At 37.2% G+C, this 10,121-nt stretch overlaps 1 pseudogene; it reads right to left on the bottom strand.

Annotated features, from left to right (window-relative positions):
- Positions 1-391: 391 nt before the first annotated feature.
- On the bottom strand, positions 392-492 carry LOC116142629 (annotated as a pseudogene).
- Positions 493-10,121: the final 9,629 nt, after the last annotated feature.

Genomic DNA, 10,121 nt, shown 5'->3' with positions numbered 1-10,121 from the left:
TGGGATGCCTCATGTTGAGGTGTCGAGATCGCTCAAAGAGTATGCTATGCCATCCATAAATGGAGTGGGATAAAGCATCACAAGGCCAACCATACAAGCTAACATTTTTGAAGTCAAGCTTGCTATAATCCAAATGATTCAGCATTTAGTGCAATTTGAAAGTTTGACACTTGAAGATCTAAACTCCCACATAGCTAATTTCTTAGAAATTGTGATACTTTCAAGCATAATGGAGTTTTGGACGATGCCATTCGCCTACAATTTTTCCCATTTTCTCTAAGGGACAAGACAAAGAGTTCACTACTTTCTCTGCCTGTAGGATCCATCAATACATGGGACACAATGGCACATAAATTTTTGGGTTAAGTATTTTCCTCCTACAAAGACCGCTAAGTTACGTAACAAAACTACTGTGTTTTTATAGGCTAATATGGAATATGAGGCATGGGAGCGTTTCAAGGATTTACTGTGCAAATGCCCACATCATAGGTTGCCAATGATGCTTCAAGTACAAACATTTTATAATGTCTTGACTTCTGTTAAGTGTTGGAAATGTCGATTTATTTTGTGATTTGGGGGTGACATTGTAAGAAATTCAAGTTTTAACGCATTATTTAGGATGAGTTTCCTTACTTGTTTTGTTACCTCCCAAAATCACGGGTTTTGTTGTGTTTTTAGGTATTCAGTTGCAAAAAGATGGATTATCCGTGCTTGTGTTGGTGTTCGGACATCCTAGACCCGTCAAGTGTGGATAAATCACGGCAAGCAGAAAAAGAGTGAAATTCTTCATTTGAGCCACATCACACTTTTCTGAGTCGCGGCGTGAAGACGACGAAACTGATTTTGAGCCACAGCACACTTTTCTGCACCGCGGCATAAATTCAACAAAATCCAAATTACACTATGGTGTAAACAAGCCAGGGCGCAATTCAACTGAGCCGCGACAGAAACGAGCCGGGGCACAATCCAAACACACCATGGCGCAACTAAACTAAGTCGTGGCACAAATCATGCAGGATGTAAAAATGTCACATTTCCTACCCTAATTTCGTCAACTAGTATTTACAAGTTTGTCATTTTGTCTAAAAACTAAATAAAGGCGGCTTTAGTCCATTTTTAGAGTTTTTTTAGGTTTGATATACACATTTTGGAGAGAATACATTTGGGGCTTCTTGGAAAGGTGGAGCTTGGAGAGGAGAGGAGGTTATCTTTCTTTCCTCCTCCTTTGTTCTTCACGATTATGGTTCCAGGTGTTGTTATTTCTTTTCCTTTATGTTGTATTTTGTTTTCTAGGGATTTGATGTAATCTAATTGAAGGCTTTTGTTTTATTGTTAATCTATTTGTTTGATCCATTTTATTATGTTCTAAATTCAATCATTACATTTAATTCGATCTTTAGTTGATGTTAGGGCCTGATCAACCTTGATGTTAATTGATTGATTGTATGACAAGATTGCGTATGGAATGATTGATTTGTAGCCCTGCCCAGGTATAGATTGGTTATTGTCTTTAAGATCGTCTTGTGCTTAATGGGTTTTCGTTACTAGGCTAGGCTACACGCCACTAGCTAGTTTAGTTGATGGAAACACAAGGCTATTCCGGATGGCTGCGGTAATACCGTAGAAATGAGAGACGCCATGCCTATCTTGATTAGCTCTGTGAATGGATGATTTGTGTCTATGCGAACTGGTTCCTTTGTTGTTTAGACTAGGCTATACGCCACTAGCTAGTTTGAATGATGAAAGTACTAGGTTGAACCCAATGATGTACAAACCCTAGAGTGGAGTGGAGAGAACAGTAGTTTCATGATGAACATGTGGCCTGATAATTATGTTGGAGTTGGAGCCCTAGATTCTTTGTAGATAGTTAGATTTAGATTTACTTTAATGTCTTTTTTTATGTTTTGTTTATTTCAATTCTTGTTGTTTTCACGAGGCATAGTTACTAGGATCGCAAGAGCATCTCCAGTCTCTATGGGATCGACCCTTACTCGTGCACTATGCTGCGATTGCAACTCATGCACTTGCAAAGGATTAAACTTTGTATGTCTGTCAACTAACAATACCAGTAATATGATAGATCCAATAGTAGGGGGCACAGTAATGAGAAAGACTCCTAAAGAGGCATATGAACTATTTAAATAAAATAGTCATAAATAGTTGTCAATAGGCCACAGATAGATCAGTCATGAGGAGACCCCCGGGAGTACATAATGTTAATGCAATTACGGCCTTGGCAGCACAGGTGGAAACTTTGAATAAAGAAATAGACACCATGAGGGTTTCCACAATGCAAATTCAAACCTCCCCTTGTGATTTTAGTGAAGGAGGCCACCCTAATCACCAATGTCAGGTGAGTAATTCTTTTGCAGATCTTCTAAGCAAGCTAACTTTGTCTCTGATTTTCACAGGTAGCAGAATAATCCATATAGCAGTACATACAACCCGGGATGGAGGAATCATCCAAATTTCTCGTGGAATCAAAATGTTCCATCATCACCTCTTGGATTCCAACCACCTCTAGAGAATAAATCTAACTTGGAGGATATGATGGCTAAATTTCTTAGAATTGCTAAATCAAGGTTCCAAAACCAAGAAGCATCCATTCGGAACTTGGAGGTACAAGTGGGACAACTTGCAAATTTAGTCTCACAAAGAACACAAGGTGCTCTAGCGAGTAACACTGAGAAAAACCCGAAAGAGAAAGTCAATGCCATCACATTGAGAAGTTGAAAACAAGTAGAAGAGACCAAGTGAAATGAAGGCTTGAATGACCCTCAAGAGGAGCACACTCAAGAGACAGGAAAAAAAAAAAAGGAAGAGCCAAAATTGTGTGACACCACTAACACTGAAAAGAATGGTAAGTTGGTAAAAATGTTGTAGAGAGGAAAGACATTCCTCCTCTCCCTTATCCTCAAAAATTGAAATAAGAGATGTTTAACAAGTAATTTTCGAAATTTTTTGATATTAAAAAAAAAAAATTGCATATTAACATTCCACTTTCAAAAGCTTTGCGTAGATGTCTAGTTATGCAAAGTTTTTGAAGGAGATCCTATCGAAAAAGAGGAAGATGGACGATCATGAAACGATAAGTCGATGATGCAAATTACGAGTGTAATGCAATCTTGCAGAATAAGTTACCTTTGAAGTTAAAACATCTAAGGAGTTTCACGATACATTGTACTATTGGAAATTTTTGTTTTGATAGAGTTTTATGTGATCTTGGTGCAAGTGTCAATTTGATGTCATATTCTATTTTCAGGAAACTAGGATTAGGAGAAGTAAAGGAAACTAATGTATCTCTGCAACTAGCTAATCGTTCGATCAAGAGACCATGAGGCGTAGTTGAGGACGTGTTGATGAAAGTATACAAATCTATCGTTTTTGTGGATTTTCTTGTTTTGGAGATGGAAGAAGACCATGAAGTTCCCCATATATTAAGAAGACCGTTTTTAGCCACAGTGAAAACTTTAATTGATGTTGAACAAGGGAAACTTATTTTGAGAATGAATGATGAGCAAGTAGTCTTTGATATGCATAGAACAATGAAACATCCTTCCGATGATTTTACATGTTTTCAAGTTGATATTTTTGATCATATTGCTGAAAATTTTCAAGAAGACTTATTAATAAATCTGTTGGAGGGATGTATAATGCAAGCGAGGACTACTGATGATGAAGACCCCTGCATAAAGGGAAGTGCACATCAATTGGAGTAGGGCTTGGGTGTAAGTCAAGAAGAGGAACAACTTCAAGAGTCCAACCAATCCTAAGAGAAGCCTCATGTAGATGATGGAATGGAAGATGAGAGGGTTTCAAGTTTCCTTGACGATCTGGGTTAAAGAAGTAGAAAGTCTAGCTAATGACTATAACGTAAAGCGCTTCTTAGGATGCAACCCAATGTTTTACTTTATTTTTTAATTTTTTTTTTTTTTTATGTAGTTTTCATTTCATTTTATTGTTTTTGAAGTTTGTGTATTTTTGTTTTTGTTTTCGTTTTCTTTCTCTTTCCAAGTTCAAATCCAAGTTTGGGTTGACATTTTGGGATGACGCAATTGTTGAGAAACTTGGTCACATCTTCAAAAAATCATGGGAGTCTCTCTATACCCTTTTTGTTTTACTATTATTTTTTTTTTAACATTGAGGACAATATTTATTCGTAGCTTGGGAGTGGATTCTCATGGTTTCTATTGGATTTCTCCTGGTTTCTAAAGAAAAAACAGTCTCTAAAAATTTGAAAATTTTGAGCCCAAATATGTTAGTTTCATGTGTTCATGTTGTATATATTATGTTTTAATTGAAATAGGATAAAGTCTGGAGGATGGGAAAGGTGTTGATTTAGTTAGATGATTTATTTTTCTATTAATTATTTATTTTTCTTGAATCACAATACCATTTTGAGCACTTAGCCATGATTTAGTCGATTGCTTTGTGACTTAGAAAAAGTTTATGTGCATTATTTGGCATGACAAGGTTTCACATCTAGGAGCTCTAGAACTTGTTTGATAATCTGGCAAAATCCTAGACAAAACAAAAGCTTAGAAATGATTTAGGCATTCCTTGGATCGTTTGAGCCTTTCTAGCCTACCCAAAATAAATTTTTGTTCCTAGTCACCCCGTTGAGCCTATGGATGATTAAAATTTGACATTAAGGTCAAATGAAAATTTTCTTTGTTAGCCACTTGACATAACCGATACAGCCGGGAAAACAGTAATGAACTTCCAAGAGAATATTTTGTAAGTTTTTTATTGTTCTAAAAAAAAAAAAATTGTTGTATTTAGGGGTTGGAAGAAAAAGAGAATTCAAAGGTGGCGGGTGAAATGAAAAAGAAGAGAAAGAATGAAAAAAAAAAAAAAAAAAAAGAGGATGTAAAATTTTATTGTGAAACATTGCATGATTCTCTTATTTTTGATAAATTCTTTTCCTTTCCTTGGCTACCAATTCTTTAGCCTTACGTTATAAGCTTTTAAAGACCTTTTGATCTGAGTTTTTGTGTTTGCCTACATTAGTGGAGAGATGATTTGAAAAGCAGGCATATGAAGCTCCGTTCTTTTGTCGAGATTGCTATTATGTTGTTTAGGGCGCATAGATTGATCTAGGAAACATGCATGAGATTTTTTATTGGCTAAACACACACACATTGAGAGTTCAGGAAGAGAATTTATTAGCTTTTGAATTTGACTCTGACTTAATTGATCATTTGAACTTCCTATAGATTTTATCATATTTTCAGCTTTATAGACTTTAAGTATGAGCGTGTTGATTAAAAATTCTTTTGTCTTTCTTCTTTTGCCCGAGGACGAACAAAATCTAAGTTTGGGGGTATTTGATAATTCTACTTTCTACTATGATTTTATATTAAGTTTCATTAGGATTTATATTAATTTCCCTTCACTTTGGTTGTGAAATGCATTTAATTGGAAGTTTTGTTCTTTGTAGGGCTAAACGTCATTTCATAGTAGAATCAGCATAACTTGAGTTCTACAACCCGAAATGACCTGATTTCAGAAGCTATAGAAGCTAAGAAGCATATCTACAACTTTTAATTTTTGGTCTTGGCATAATTCTGAATGACCACTACAAAAAGACTTTTCTTCGCCGTGGCGAGTGTGATTTTTGTGAGTTGCTAGAAACAAACAACCGTCGTAGCTAGAATTTTTACCGCCGCGGTGTGCATGATTTTTCAATGAAAAAAAAACGTATTAAAAGAAAGAGATGACTTCGGAGAGAGGAGGCTAGGGTTCTTGAAACAAAACACATCAAGGAAGAGGAGGAGATCAAAGACGAGAGTCTAGCACTATTCATTCAGGAGAAGTTGGCGTGAAACTGTTGTAATTCCTCCTCACTCAAATCAAGAAAACATCAACCAAAACACACAATCAACACAAACCAAAACAGATTCAACACACAGTATTTACCGTGGTTCACTTGTTCAATATTGAACAATCTACGTCCACATTGAGCTCCAGAATATGGATGCTCATTGCACTTACTATTACGATCAAGAACGGTTACAACCCTCAAACTCTCTTCCCTTTATAAGATTTCAATCTAGATCAAAACTGGCTTCAGAATAACAAAGATAAACCTACAATTTGTACTAAGAACTCTACACCAGGTTCCCACCCCACTAAGAAACACGACTCAATGGACAGATTATCAGCAGATTTACACACACACAAAGCCCTAATCTTGAACCCTAATCTGGTAACTTTGAGAGATATCAAATAGAGAGAAAACACGTTGTTTGTGAGCTGAAATGACCTCTGCTTTTATAGATTTGACCCAACTTAAGTCCTCAGTCGTCAGATCTATCCTCAAACCAACGATCAGGATGAAGTCTCGGCTTAAGTCAAAACGATGTCGCATAAGGCTTCACATATAACAATCTCCACCTTGAAGCCTTATTCTTTCTTTTGACAGTAATCAGCAGGTGCAGTAAGCAGTTCTCATAATCCTTCTTTGCTCTTTTGAATTCAATTGATGTGAAGAATGTTCAAGCAGTGCTTGAACTTTACAGCAGTTAAAACTTTGGTTCTTATATCAGATGGGTTTTCTTCAGTTGGAATTTTCAGCAGGCTGACAGTTCCCTTTGAAATCTGGTCTTGGACAAAATGATACTTGACATCCACATGCTTCGTTCTCTCATGGTTTACTGGATTTTTACTTAGATGGATGGCACTTTGACTGTCAAAATACACAGTCACAGGGCCATTCATCAAGTTTATCTTTTTCAAAATCCCTTGTAGCCATATTGCCTCCTTGAATGCATCAATTACTGCCACATACTCAGCTTCTGTTGTGGACAATGCCACTAATGGTTGAAGTTGGGATTTCCAGCTAATGCAATTTCCACCTAAAGTGAAATAGTAGGCTGTGGTGGACTTCCTTGAATCACGATCTCCTACAAAATCAGAATCCACATACCCTACAAGATCAAGTGCAGGAGTTCTTTTGCAATAATCTAATCCAACATGCATTGTAGTGTTAATGTATCTAAGTAACCATTTTAAGGCAACCCAATGCTCTATTCCTGGATTTGACATAAACCTACTTAATAAAGATATTGCAAATGAAAGATCAGGCCTAGTGTTTATCATTGAATACATCACTGATCCTATGGCACTAGAGTAGGGGATTTTTTCCATTTTAATCCTATCTACATCAGTTTTGGGGGATTGCATTTTGATTAATGTGAAATGACCTGCTAGGGGCAAATTTACAGTTTTAGCATCAGTCAAACCAAACCTAGATATCAGTTTCTGCAGATATGGAAATTGATGGAGCTTCAATCCATTTACTTTTCTATTCCTATCAATCATCATCCCTAATATCCTTTTTGCAAACCCTAGGTCTGTCATCTCAAATTCAGCATTTAATGTTGCTTTTAATTCATCTACTTGAGGTTTGGACTTACTAATTAACAACATGTCATCTACGTATAGCAGTAAGTACATTGGTATGTTATTAAAGCAAGCATAATACAAACAGTTATCGTAAGCACTCCTAATGAACCCAATTCCGGCTATAAAAGAATCAAATCTCTTGTACCATTGCCTAGGAGATTGTTTGAGTCCATACAAGGACTTGTGCAACAGGTAGGCATGCTCAGGCAGGTTTCTATCCCTAAACCCCAATGATTGACTCATATAAATTTTCTCTTCCAATTCACCATGTACAAACGTAGTTTTAACATCTAACTGTTCCAGTTCTAGGTCATATTGAGTTACTACAGCTAGCATAAGTCTAATTGTTTTAAACTTAACAACAGGAGAGAAAACTTCTGTAAAATCGATACCTCCCCTTTGTGTGTAGCCCTTTGCCACCAGTCTTGCTTTGTATCTTGGAGGGTCTGAGCTTCTTAGGCCTTCCTTCAGTTTATAAAGCCACTTACAGTCAATTAGTTTCTGGTCAATAGGTTTTGGGACCAGAGTCCAAGTATTGTTCTGTCTTAAGGATTTCATCTCCTCCTTCATTACTTCCAGCCACTTTTTACTGTCTTTTGAACTCACAGCTTCCTGATATGTCTCTAGCTCAAACCTTAGTGTTTCTACCCCAGCCACAAGGGCTGTGTAGATCAAATCTGCATAACTGTATCTGTTTGGGGGCCTTATTTTCCTTCTGACTCTGTCTCTAGCCAGCTAGTAGTCTGCTAGGTTCTCATTCTGTTCTTCATCATTGTTCTCAAGCTGCTCATCTTCTTCATATTGGTCCCCAATAATTCTGCAGTGTGGTACTTTCTGGTTCTGTTTGTTCAAATTGTTCTAAGTGTTCTGTCAGGTTTTGTGGCTCCACCTCAAACTGTGATCTCTCTGTTTGATCAAGCAGTTCAGGATCTGTTCTTGAGTTACCTGCATTGTTAGTAGACACTTTGCAAGGAAAGGTTGGCTCATTAAAAACTACATCTCGGCTGATTATGATCCTAACTCCTGGTGCATTTCTCTCCCACAACCTATAACCTTTAGTACCATCCTAGTACCCTAAGAAGACACATTTTAGGGACCTGGGTTCAAGCTTACGCTCTCTAGTATGTGCATATGCTGCAGACCCAAAGACCCTTAGGTGGTTAAGGTTAGGTTTCCTTCCAGACCATCTCTCTTCAGGGCATTTAAAACCTATTGAGCTGGATGGACTTCTATTGATCAAATAAGCAGCTGTAGTTAGGGTTTCTCCCCCAAAAAGTCTTGGGTAGCCTAGCAGTGAACAGAAGACACTTGACCCTTTCTAGGAGAGTCATATTCATCCTCTCTACAACCCCATTCTGTTGTGGGGTTGCCCTGATAGTTCTATACCTTTGTAACCCCTGATTTTGGCAGTAGGTGTCAAACTCTAAGTTACAGAACTCCAAACTATTATCAATTCTAAGGGTTTTGACCTTTCTATCTAACTGCGTTTCTACAAGGGTTTTCCAACCTTTGAACTTGGTTAGGGCTTCGTCCTTAGACCTAAGAAGGTATACCCATACCTTTCTATTGTAATCATCCACAATGGAAAGGAAGTATATGTTCCCTCCATGTGACTTCACCTTTTCTGGATCCCAAAGGTCAGCATGAACATAGTCTAGACAGTTTGCAGCAAGATGAGTTCCTTTTGTGAAAACTCATCCTGTGCTGTTTTCCAAGGATACAGGTTTCACAAAAATCTAGAGCAGTTACAACATCACTACCAAAATAACCTTGCTGTTTCAATGCATCCATACCATTCTGGCCTATATGGCCTAATCTCAAGTACCATTTTGCTGCAGTAGATATGTTAGTAGACAATAAAGCAGAATTAGAAACATCAGGGTAGGACTGCCCACACAATATATAAAGCCCATTTTCCTTAACCCCCTTCATTAACACATTTCCATTTTTGTAGACTTCCATACACCCATTTTAAGCCTTATAAGAACAGCCTGATTCATCTAAGGTTCCCAAGGAAATTAGGTTACGTTTTAGTTCAGGTATAAACCTGACCCTAGTTAGTAATACTAACTTACCATTATTCAGCTTAATGATTATATCCTCTATCCTTAAACCTCACAAGAGTCATTATTCCCCATAAAAATAGTTTCCTGTTCCCCAGTTTTAATTCTTTGAAACCAGTCTTTGTTAGGGCTCATATGGAAGGTACAACCTAAGTCTAGCACCCATTCATTGCCTCTAGATGTATTAGAAATGGTAAGGGCTTCTGATATTTCTAGGTTACTGCTAGAGCTGGCTAGGTTTGTTTTTGTAATATTCTGTTTGTTCTTTTTAATCTAATCATAGCAGTTTTTCTTTAGGTGTCCTACCTTGTTACAGAAGAAACATTTCCTAGATTCCCCCTTAGTTCTACCATTTCCCTTACTGTTCTTCTTGTTTTTAAAGCCTACATTTCTCTGATGGTTTTTTCCAGTATCTTTACTAGATTGCCCAACCTCAACTTTCCCTTTCAAAAATAGATTGCTACCATTACGCTTCTGGATCTTTAATTCTAATTCCCTAGATTTTAGTCCAGAAACAATCAGGTCCACACTAGGTACTGTCCCACTATACTGGAGTGCATTCTTTACCACTAAGTATTCTTCAGGTAGGGAATTTAACATAATCATAGCAAGGCTTGAATCTCCTAGTTCTTGGTCAATACCTTTTAGGGT

Source organism: Pistacia vera, unplaced genomic scaffold, assembly GCF_008641045.1.
Source record: "Pistacia vera cultivar Batoury unplaced genomic scaffold, PisVer_v2 Contig1129, whole genome shotgun sequence".
Classification (NCBI taxonomy): Eukaryota; Viridiplantae; Streptophyta; class Magnoliopsida; order Sapindales; family Anacardiaceae; genus Pistacia; species Pistacia vera.
This window is presented reverse-complemented; position numbering and strand designations above follow the sequence as displayed.